The sequence below is a fragment of the Clupea harengus genome, chromosome 9, assembly GCF_900700415.2.
Source record: "Clupea harengus chromosome 9, Ch_v2.0.2, whole genome shotgun sequence".
NCBI classification, from domain to species: domain Eukaryota; kingdom Metazoa; phylum Chordata; class Actinopteri; order Clupeiformes; family Clupeidae; genus Clupea; species Clupea harengus.
Window position 1 is genome coordinate 28,114,876 of NC_045160.1, and position 10,097 is coordinate 28,124,972.

General features: G+C 40.9%; 1 long non-coding RNA gene across 1 annotated transcript; it reads right to left on the reverse strand.

Annotated features, from left to right (window-relative positions):
* Positions 1-3,074: 3,074 nt before the first annotated feature.
* Positions 3,075-4,507, reverse strand: LOC116221893. Its single transcript, XR_004164336.2, has 4 exons — positions 4,322-4,507; positions 3,737-3,943; positions 3,352-3,430; positions 3,075-3,233 (listed from the first exon to the last, which is right to left on the reverse strand). It is a non-coding gene; the product is annotated as an uncharacterized LOC116221893 (long non-coding RNA).
* Between the last annotated feature and the right edge of the window lie 5,590 nt (positions 4,508-10,097).

Sequence of the window (10,097 nt, forward strand, 5' to 3'; positions counted from 1 at the left end):
GAGATGTATCAGGGCTTGCACGACACCTATGACATATTGTTCCTTCTTACCATAAACAGTGTCTGAATCTTGTGATGAATGGATGTTTCCCAGTCCAATCTCTTCTCTTCGGTTTCTGTGGTAGGGATTCTGGTGTCTGTATCTGCAACATTGTCAGACATGCTGAAGCAGCCCTCCTCAGCCACGGTAACAACATGAACAGCACTTTTTCTATCGTTATCAGTCAGTATGTCAAAAAATGGCCCACACTTTAGGTTTGCAAAAAAAAAAGAAACGTTTTATCATGTCTATGGAGCAGAATTCTTCAAATGAAGAAGCCACTGCAACTGCACTAAGAGGAATGGAACTCTTTGGACTAAGAGTGAAGACAGGGCAGAAATATTTGCCAACGGATGTCTTTAGACAAAGCACAAAGGATGACCTTTTTAACTGAACAACAGCATTTCTGTGGACAGTTCTCGCTGTCTCCACTGGTTTCTCCGACGTCTCCTTGCAATAACTAGCTGTAACTATAGATGTTCTCACTCACGCAATTTAATACATGCCCGTGGTTCATATGAAATACCACTCGCAAGTATTACTTTAGAAATGAAAAATTGACTTGCTGGTTAAAGTGTACTGTATTGACCCGTCTTCAAACTGCCAAATTAAGGCTACTCTTAGTGGCACCTTTGAACCAGTGCAGAATTCTGTGTAGCTACTAGAGTGTGGATCAGGCAGAATTTTTCTGTCCAGAGTAGTGCCCGACCCGACCCCTAACGGAATCAATGTCTCAACTGTTCATACTAATGCCAAATTTATGTAAGTTTTTAATGAATAGCCTGGCTGGGCATCAACAGATAAATGCTCGCTCACACAAACAAGCGCTTTTAAATGCACAAGCGTACACAAGAAGGCCAATAAGCATATTAAAATGAAATGATTCACATTGCACATTCACATTGTGTTGTACAATAGTGCGGCTCCTTTAAGAGCAGCACGTACAGGGTGGGTTTGGCAGAGCTAGAGAGAGAGAACGGTGATGCTTATGAATAGTTTGGATGTAGCGACAGGAGGCAAAAACGTATGTTCTGTAACAGTGTTAACCAGTGTGTGAAGAATAAATCCTCAGAAAGAATATAGTGGGCATTTATTTACTAACCAGCAGCAGACGGAAAGAAAAGGGAATTGAACTAAGTCTCCCCTGAAATCTCCAACTATCGTCAGAGACAGACAGAGCAGGAAAGGTTAACAAACGGAATGAAATAGCCTACACATTAAACACGCTATGCCTAATAAAACTCACGTTATATGCTACACCAAAGGAGGCACAACAAACAAGTCTTACCATTGAAGATCTTTTTTTCCCCTGAAAACTTTAAGTGCACGCCAACGTTCGTTATAAAACTATCTACATAGTCCAACCATCGAGGTTTAATCCATGTTGTTGTGGAGAAAGAGGATTGCATCAATCATATTTAATTTAAACTTCACACTTCTTACATTGGACATACATATACAATAGCCTAATTAGAATCCGCATCGACTAATAAGCAGAAATATCTCCATACAGTAGATTTCCTTTCGTTTAGTATCGTTTTAAACTCTCCAGATGACAGCTTCTCTTTAACTTCCTCCATGATGCCATGTTGCCACCTGTAATCGCGTTGTCACAGCTAGGACAAATTCTCTCCACGGGAAGAAGGCTGTTATCCTAAATGTGCTTCTGAATCATATGAAGCAGACACGTTGACTTCACTATTTATTAAGATATTTTAAATATGGAATGTACAATGCCTTACCGACCCGAGCCGCGCCCGATTATAATTTCTAAACATTTGTCCGAACCCGGCCCGACCCGTCGGGTCCCGCCGGGTCCCGTCGGGTCCCATCGGGTATCCATCCTCTAGTAGCTACCATATTGAGTGGCTTTAAGCCGGTCTTGTGTTGAATTCTCCACACATAATGTCATTGGTTAAGGTTTGCGGAGTGGTGTAGCGAGAGAGTGATGTCAATGTTGTCACATTTTAACCCCTCGCCTGTTTGCATCCCTGAATAAACATTTTGATGAGGTCTGAATTCATATGTTTCTTCTGAATTCTATTTCAGCATTGATCACAAATCCCAATGGTCAATGCACCCATACATACAAACATCAAAACAAATGAATAACAAACTAAAGTATGATTGTACCTGATTTGATCTCCATGATGTGTTTCAGAAATAGGTGGACAGTGATCTCAGCATCTTCAGTACTTTTTCCTAAAGCACTGGCAAGCAAGTCAATGTCTTTCTGGAGGTGATTACACAGGTACGCCCTTACATTGGTGGATGGAAACTGGATTATGCTTTTGATTTCCTAAAGAGAGAGGGAGAGAGAGAAAGAGAGAGAAGGCAGAAAAAACAGTTGACCCCGTTGAAACAGTTGAAACCGCAGTGTAGAGTCTCAATCACAATGTTTTTGACAGTACGCTGTCTATGGGTATTAAGGAAGTCAAGTATATTTGATAACACTACACTGACTGTAAGGCTGCCAGTGGGCTATGGCCTTGTTGACAAGTATTGGATGTTGGGTGTATCGGATGTCCAAATGACCTTTTCTGTACTGTAATAGTAATTGACACTCTTTATCCCTATTAACCAAAAATACCTCTAAATGGTCCATTGTGCCCCAGATCAAAGATGAGTGAATGAGAGCTCGGACCAGAAGCAGGGGAGCCCCAAAAAGATTGCGCTCTCCCTCCTGATCTCTCCGACTCCCAGGGTCACCGAGATTATGGCCTCTTCCACTACCCTCTTCATTCCTTTGGAGGTCACAAATAATTCAATTGGTAAAGTATTCTCACTTATTTTAAAAAGGTTTTGCAAATAACAAAATGTATCAGTAACAAGGTTATTATCATGAACAGAACTGAACTACATTAATATAAAAGTGAAATGAAAATGTTTGCACACAAAATGAAAACATAATAAAAATTATCATGACTGTATTTTACTGTAGTGACAGGAACACATGATGTAAAAACACTCACTCAATGTTTTGAAAACCCTCCACTGCTTTGTGCATCTCACCACCAACATCTCGGCCACAGTTTATGCATTTTGCTGTTACCCAGGGTTTTCCACACTATAAACAATGATGACCAGAGATTAACATTATGGTATAAAACATGCATGTAAAAGGGAGTGAGAACTGATGTGATTTTGTTGGAAACTTACCTCCCCAATTAAAACAGCCTCACCACACTGGCACTCTGTTGGGGAACATCTCTGTTAATATTCTTTATAGAATAAAGTGTTTTTTCTTTACATAAGGTGTAACAGAATGTCCATTGTAAAGACAGATGCTCAATGCAAGTATACTGCACTTACGCCAAACCTTTTCCCCTGAGGTCCCAACCCAATTCTTCATGTCATATGCTGAACTTGGCATTGTCGGAAAAAATAAGTCCTAAAAAAGAATACCCACAGAGGTGAGAGAATCCTCAAACTAATCATTTTTTCTCAATTGTGTCTTTTTTATTCTTGTATTGTTAAGTATGAACAGACAATGTTGCTCATTTAAATACAAGAGCCCAAATAATTTTACATTTATTGCTGATGAATTAACAGTTTATTTTGAAAATAGTCACCATTACTTCAGGGTGATTAACACATTAATTAAATCATATTGTCTTTGTGATTTTCATCCATTTGTGCCCTGATTTCATGTGCCCTGATTTTCATCAGGCAATATGTTAGAGGCAAGAGAAGCAACCTTGGCATTTCCAGGACTGAAGCACAGGGTCCTCAGGAGCTCGACCTCAGGAGCTGGAGACTGGTGGACCACTAGAGCTGTGTGGAGCACAATCTGAGACAGACTGGGGCTCAGCTCTGCTAGACGACCCTCAGTCATTTTCTCACAGATTCCAACAAGTTCTCCCCATCTAACGTTTGTACTGGGCTCCACCTTCATCTTCTCAATCTAGAACACACACACACACACACACACAAACACACACACACACACACACACACACACACACACACACACACACACACACACACACACACACACACACACAGAGAGAGAGAGAGAGAGAGAGAGCGAGAGAGCGAGAGAGAGACAAACACACGCCATATAATAAAACATATGTGAAAACATATTTGGAATTAAAGGCTTTTATAATGTTCAGTCATATGACGACTGGCAGCACCATTTGAGATCAACAATGGCACCCAGACAATGTTACCATGAACCCTATCTACAAAGTGAGGAACAAGGGTTCATTCACAGTTTCTTCTCTAGTTTGCCTATCTGGTACAATGGATGAAAGGTGAAATCATTTGAATCAGATCTTACCAGTGAGCCTTCACTGCCTGGTAACATTCTGTTTCGTGTGGCCTGTTTGACAGCTGCTAGTGCCAGGCACACAGGGAAGCCCTTTGAGCTCCTGTCAACATCCTGCATGGAACACAACAGACATGTCCCAGATATAATAAGACCATTGGATTCATCCAAAATGTTCATTCAGGTGAGGTTATGGTGATTTAAGAGCTTGTAGGAGCATTTCAGAAATAATAAATAAACTTGTTTTCACATTAGGCCATATTTTAGGTAATACTTGAAATGTCATAGTGGCATAACTTTAGCATAAACATGTGATGGCAGATGCCATATCCAGTGTCAACTGGCATGACAGTGTCATGGTAATGTTTTAGCAATTCCCATGACATTGCTTAGAATTTTGGGAGCATTAACAGCTTATGTTACATGATTATAAACAGTCATAGCAGAAATTTCAACAGGTGTCATGACAATTACTGGTAATGGTTATTAAGTTATTTGAATTTATCACAAAAAAACATGAACAAAGAAAGGAACAGTCTCAAGCACAACAACTCCAATGCAAAACAGCCCAATACAGCACCTGTGTAATTTGCTGAGATGGATCTTGTAACCCTCCCATTGAGTCAAGCATGATGCGTTCATACGTGTCCCCATACACGAGAAACGGATCCATCTGCTCAACTGATGAGTCCTGAGGACAAGAGCAAAGTTTGTACATTGCAACACTATCCACTGTCAAAGTGAAAATGTTGAGAAAATTCAAATTACAACAAGGCAACATGTTTTGTCAACTTTTACGGACTATGATGTTGACTTCTGTAGCCCTATGGGAATTTTGGGTGTAACCTGAAATCATTGTATTTTTGTTTATTTTCATTTTAAAATGTGCAATTCATACTGTTCAAAGTGTTTAAATAAAGTTTCCATGTTTTAGACATTTTATTAGTTAAAATGTATTTGCCTGGAGGTATGATCCAATCAGAAGTCAGGGTGAGAGGTCAGGGGAAAGAAGGAAAATGAACGTGGGCAGATCGGTCGGGGAAGAAAAAGAGAGAGACACACAGGAGTAAGAGCTGGAACTGGAGCCTTGCTAGTTTAGCTTATATTAGAAAACCAATGCAGTGAAGTGATATTGTGTGTATCTATGTAAGTAGACGAACGGACAGTGCATCTTATTACTACATTATACAGTGATATTTCGACACTACATGGGTTTACTCAGAGGCGGTTTTAGGCACTTTTTCATGACACGTGGGGGGCGGCATGACCACTTAAAAAAAAAAAAAATCATCTGGGCCGCAAAGCGGTTTTCCATTATCTATCATATCACTGTGTGGGGAATTGGCAAATTGGCGCTCCCTGCAGCTGCAGGCTTCCCTGCTTAATAAGAAGGTGCCGTCTACAGATCATGTGAGAGAAGGGGGAAGGGAAGGCAGGGGAAAAGTTCACTTCTGGGTCTCCCAAATGGAACGGCCAAGGAGGGGGGACGGGGGGATCCACTGTAGGCTATAGAGCAATACTCTAATGCAATTAGTAGTGGTGTCAGTTAAACGCGTTATTAATGGCGTTAACGCAAACCCATTTTAACGCCGTACATTTTTTTATCGCGAGACTAACGCGAGATTTTTTATTATTATTATAATTTTTTTTTAGATTAACTTTCTTTTTGGCCTCGCAAACTGTGTAGTAGGCTAACGTTACGGTTTGAGTGAATGGTGAGTGCGATACGGCGAAATGGATGATAAAAAAGCTTCTGAATGGAAAGTTTACTTTTAAAAGTTGGGTTGTGCAAAAGAAGCAAGCTTCACTGTTGTCTGAAAATGTCAACAGGCAGCTGGCTGAAAGCAAAGAAGTAGTAGGCTTACCTTTTATTGGTAACTTAACTGTTACGGTTCATTGTTTCTGAAATAAGAGGCCTGACTGCTATGTTCCCAGCAAACTTGAAAAAAAGAAAGTATTAAGCCATGGTTTTAACTGCACTATACGCTGAGTCCTTGTTTACCTGAAATGTGCACTTTATAATTTTATTTTGTACCGCCCTGTTTGGCAATGTTCGTTTTCAATAAAATAAAACATTTGCATAAAGCAAGCCAATCCACTTTTCCATGTTGATAAGGGCATTAAATAAATTAAAAATAAAATGACATTTAGAATAGATAAAAATGTGCGATTAATCGCGATTCATTTTGAGTTAACTATGACATAAATGCGATTAATCGCGATTAAATATTTTAATCGTTTGACAGCACTAGCAATTAGTGGACTTAAGTCAGTCACACCCCGACTTTCTTCCAAATAACGCACATTCATAACATTATAATTACAGGCCTATAATTCCTGCACGTTTTAGTTTTTTCTGAATTGTGTGAAATAGCTAATACAAATAGGTAATACAGAACGATTATGTGTCACCAAGGGCAAGGTGAATTGGTTTAGTCTCAACTTCTGTACGAGTGACAGTGTTGGGGGATGGGAAATTTGTTGATTGTCAAGTGCAAAATAAGCCCAGAGATGGACAGGAAAAGGCCAAAGTCGTCAGGTGCCCAATTTCGACCAAAACATAAAGGTATGCCACTATGTTCTCTGTATGATTACGGTATCCATGTCATGAATGAAAGGCTAATGTTAATTGGTGGGTATAACCTGCTATTATGCTGCCTATGCTTATACAATAATTACAACAATAACAATAATTCGGTTTTAACTCAACAAACACGATAAGATTGTGCTTTGCAACAAAACTGTTACAAGTTCAGTTATTATTTATTTCCATCATTTAGGTTGACGTTGGGCCCTGTTAATAGCCAACGGAATGCTCATATCTTCTGTAGGCAGTTTCAAAGACGAACATTTGCCATTTGCTACAATTCTATTTCATGACAAAGTATAGTTTACCAGTCATAACTTGAAGTGTGGCATGCATAGAATTCGGCGGTAACCAAGCATGCATAGAATTCGGCAGTAACCAAGCAGCTAATTGTTCCTCCCTGTAAGATAGGTTAATATAGCATCTAATGACATATATTTAGCATGTAAGGCAGTAAGGGCATGTTTATTTAATTTTGCAATTCATGGATGTTTTGTATAAGACAGGACTCTGCTGTAGTCTCACTGTTTCAGGATGAGGAGCAACCATCTACCTCATCAGCTACAGTCACAGGCCTCTTCTGGAATGGTCTCGACTTATGGAGATAAACTAAACTTCTGTCTGTTTGTATAAACCTTGTGCGATGAGTTTAACAGGGCTTCACTTTCAGCCTTGTGCTGGGAGTGAGCCCGATTGCAATTGTTGTTTGTCTAATAAATATAGTTATATGCAGCTCCGGAGTCCTGAGGTAACTAGGGTGAATTTTCACCTATCATCGACCCTTCAGGATGAGCTACCATCTATGCCTCAGCTACTTCTCCACAAATATCCGACATTGAGGATGAAGACCTCTTTGCCCCTAGGCCTACTTCTCCCCAGCATGAGCCTTCAGGTTGTTTTTTGCATGTCTCTGTGTGTGTGTGTGTGTGTGTGTGTGTGTGTGTGTGTGTGTGTGTGTGTGTGTGATAAGGTGAAATTTCCTTCCCCTTCTCACTTTCTCATGAGGAGTTTGGCCCTGATGTGGGGTGGACTCCCCCGCCACAATGGTTCGATCCGGGCTCCCCCACCATAGTGGCTGGACCCGGGAGGCCAAATTGCTTCAATTGAACTTAGCTGGCTGCCCCTATTTAAAGGGCGCCTCAGGTTCATGGAGAGATACTTTTCTGGAGATGGCCATGAGAGAACTTTGCAGAGAGCTTTTGAACAGAAAGCATTGAGAAGGCATTTGTGAGAAACCCTTACCTGTTGTGAGGTGGAGGGGAAACTGTGTCTAGCTGTGTGAACTGTAATACGTAATAATGGTGCTTAGTGAGAATCTGGACTAGGGTAGTGAATTGCGTAGTGAATTGTGCCTAGTGTGAGTCTGCGTAGTAAATTGTGTCTCATTTAAGTCTACGTAGTGAATTGTGCCTAGTTAAGTCTGCGTGGTTACTTGTGCATAGTCTAATTCTGCTAAGGGAATTGTGCCTAGCTTGATTCTGCAAAGGAAGTTGTGCCTAGTTAAATGTAGCACTGTGAGTGCGTGGTGTTTGTGATTTATGTTTGATTATTTTGTTTGCAATGGTTTGGGGTTGATGTAGAGAATTCCCCGGTTAATAAAAGAGAGATATATTTTTATATCAAAGCCACCATCTCCTGCACCCTTCTTCCCAACTACACCACCAAGTCCAGTCGCGACCTCCCAAAACAACGTGGGGTGACCGCCCGGTCCCTCACAGTGTGTGTGTGTGTATGTGTGTGTGTGTGTGTTTATTTGTGTGGAGGGGGTATGCCCAGGCTAGAAGACAACTGGACAACTGCAATTTAATGTAAATGTTTATATTTCTGATAATTTCTGAGTAGGCCTGTGACGAAGCGAAATGTGTGGCGTCACTATAAATAGCACATTGAAAGACGGAGAACGGTTAATTAAAGTGTGCAGCGAACATTATAGCGTGAGTGCTTGAGCCTGTGAGAAGGATCACGCATGGGATAAAATGGAAGACAAATCGCGGAGCTCACCTGCAGCCTAACCGGCACCCAACCGAAGCAGAGCGCATATGAAAACCTCTTTCTTATTCACGCAGAAGCGGGAAAGAATGGACGGTTCCACCGGAGACGGGTGTTTTCTTCCGTATGGAAGAATGACATTGTAGCTGGCTGTCAGAAGCCAAATTAATATGTTTGTGCATATGATGATGCTCAATGTAAATTATTGTATGCTTGATACAGGTTTAATATGTATAATTGTTGTCTGTTTAGATAATTGATTTATGTATGATGGTTAACTCCTAGGAGGAGGAGTTATAGGAAATATAACCTGCATCCAGTGAAGGGCAGGGGAGTTGAGATTGGACCCCTTACTTGAGAGGATGCCTATTGCTTTTGTTAATGAAGCTATAACTACTAGTCAGTATAATTAAGTATCTGTTTGTTTGTTTTGAAAGAGTTATTAGTGTTAAATGTTAAAGTTCGTCTGTTTGTCACCTGCCGGCAGTTTAAATAAATCTGCACCCCTTTTTGGGCTTCTTGAAAAACATTCTCCTGGTTACTGCCTCTGCCGCTCAACAACCTACTTCACAAGGCCTATGTGTTATGTTCCACTGCTATGTGTTTTGAGTAATGTGCCAATATGCTGTCTGATAGAAACACCTGGAGCTGAAGCCCCACTGAGCCCGACTTAGGATAAGCCTCTGTCAACCGACCCTGCTAACTGGCCCTCACCTCTGACTGACAGGATTCGGACTGAACTGGTTCGAAGAGGACCAAGTAGGTTGCCACCTAACTTTGTTTTTCAAAAAAATTAAAGTGATGGGAGAAGTTGCCACCACCAATATTCTAATAAGACATTAGTTAGTAGTGAAAAGATGGCAAGAAGTTGGCTGATGTATTCCATGAAGAACAACTTGCTTCTGCTGCAAATGGTTTTCCAAGAAGGATCATTAATTTAACAAGTTCAGGAATGGCAAATTGGAAACATGCGAGCGCAAACCTCACAGCACATGAAAACAGTCCAGAACACCTCAATTGCATGAAAGCCTGGAAGGAACTGTCAGTGAGGTTAAGAAGTGGGGAAACTATCGATAAGCAGGAGATGGCACTTCTGGAGGCTGAGAGAGTGAGATGGAGAGCAGTGCTGACACGTCTCATTGCTAGTGTGCAGTCACTGGCAGTTCGAAATTTGGCTCTAAGGGGACACACAGAAACACTGTTCACACCATC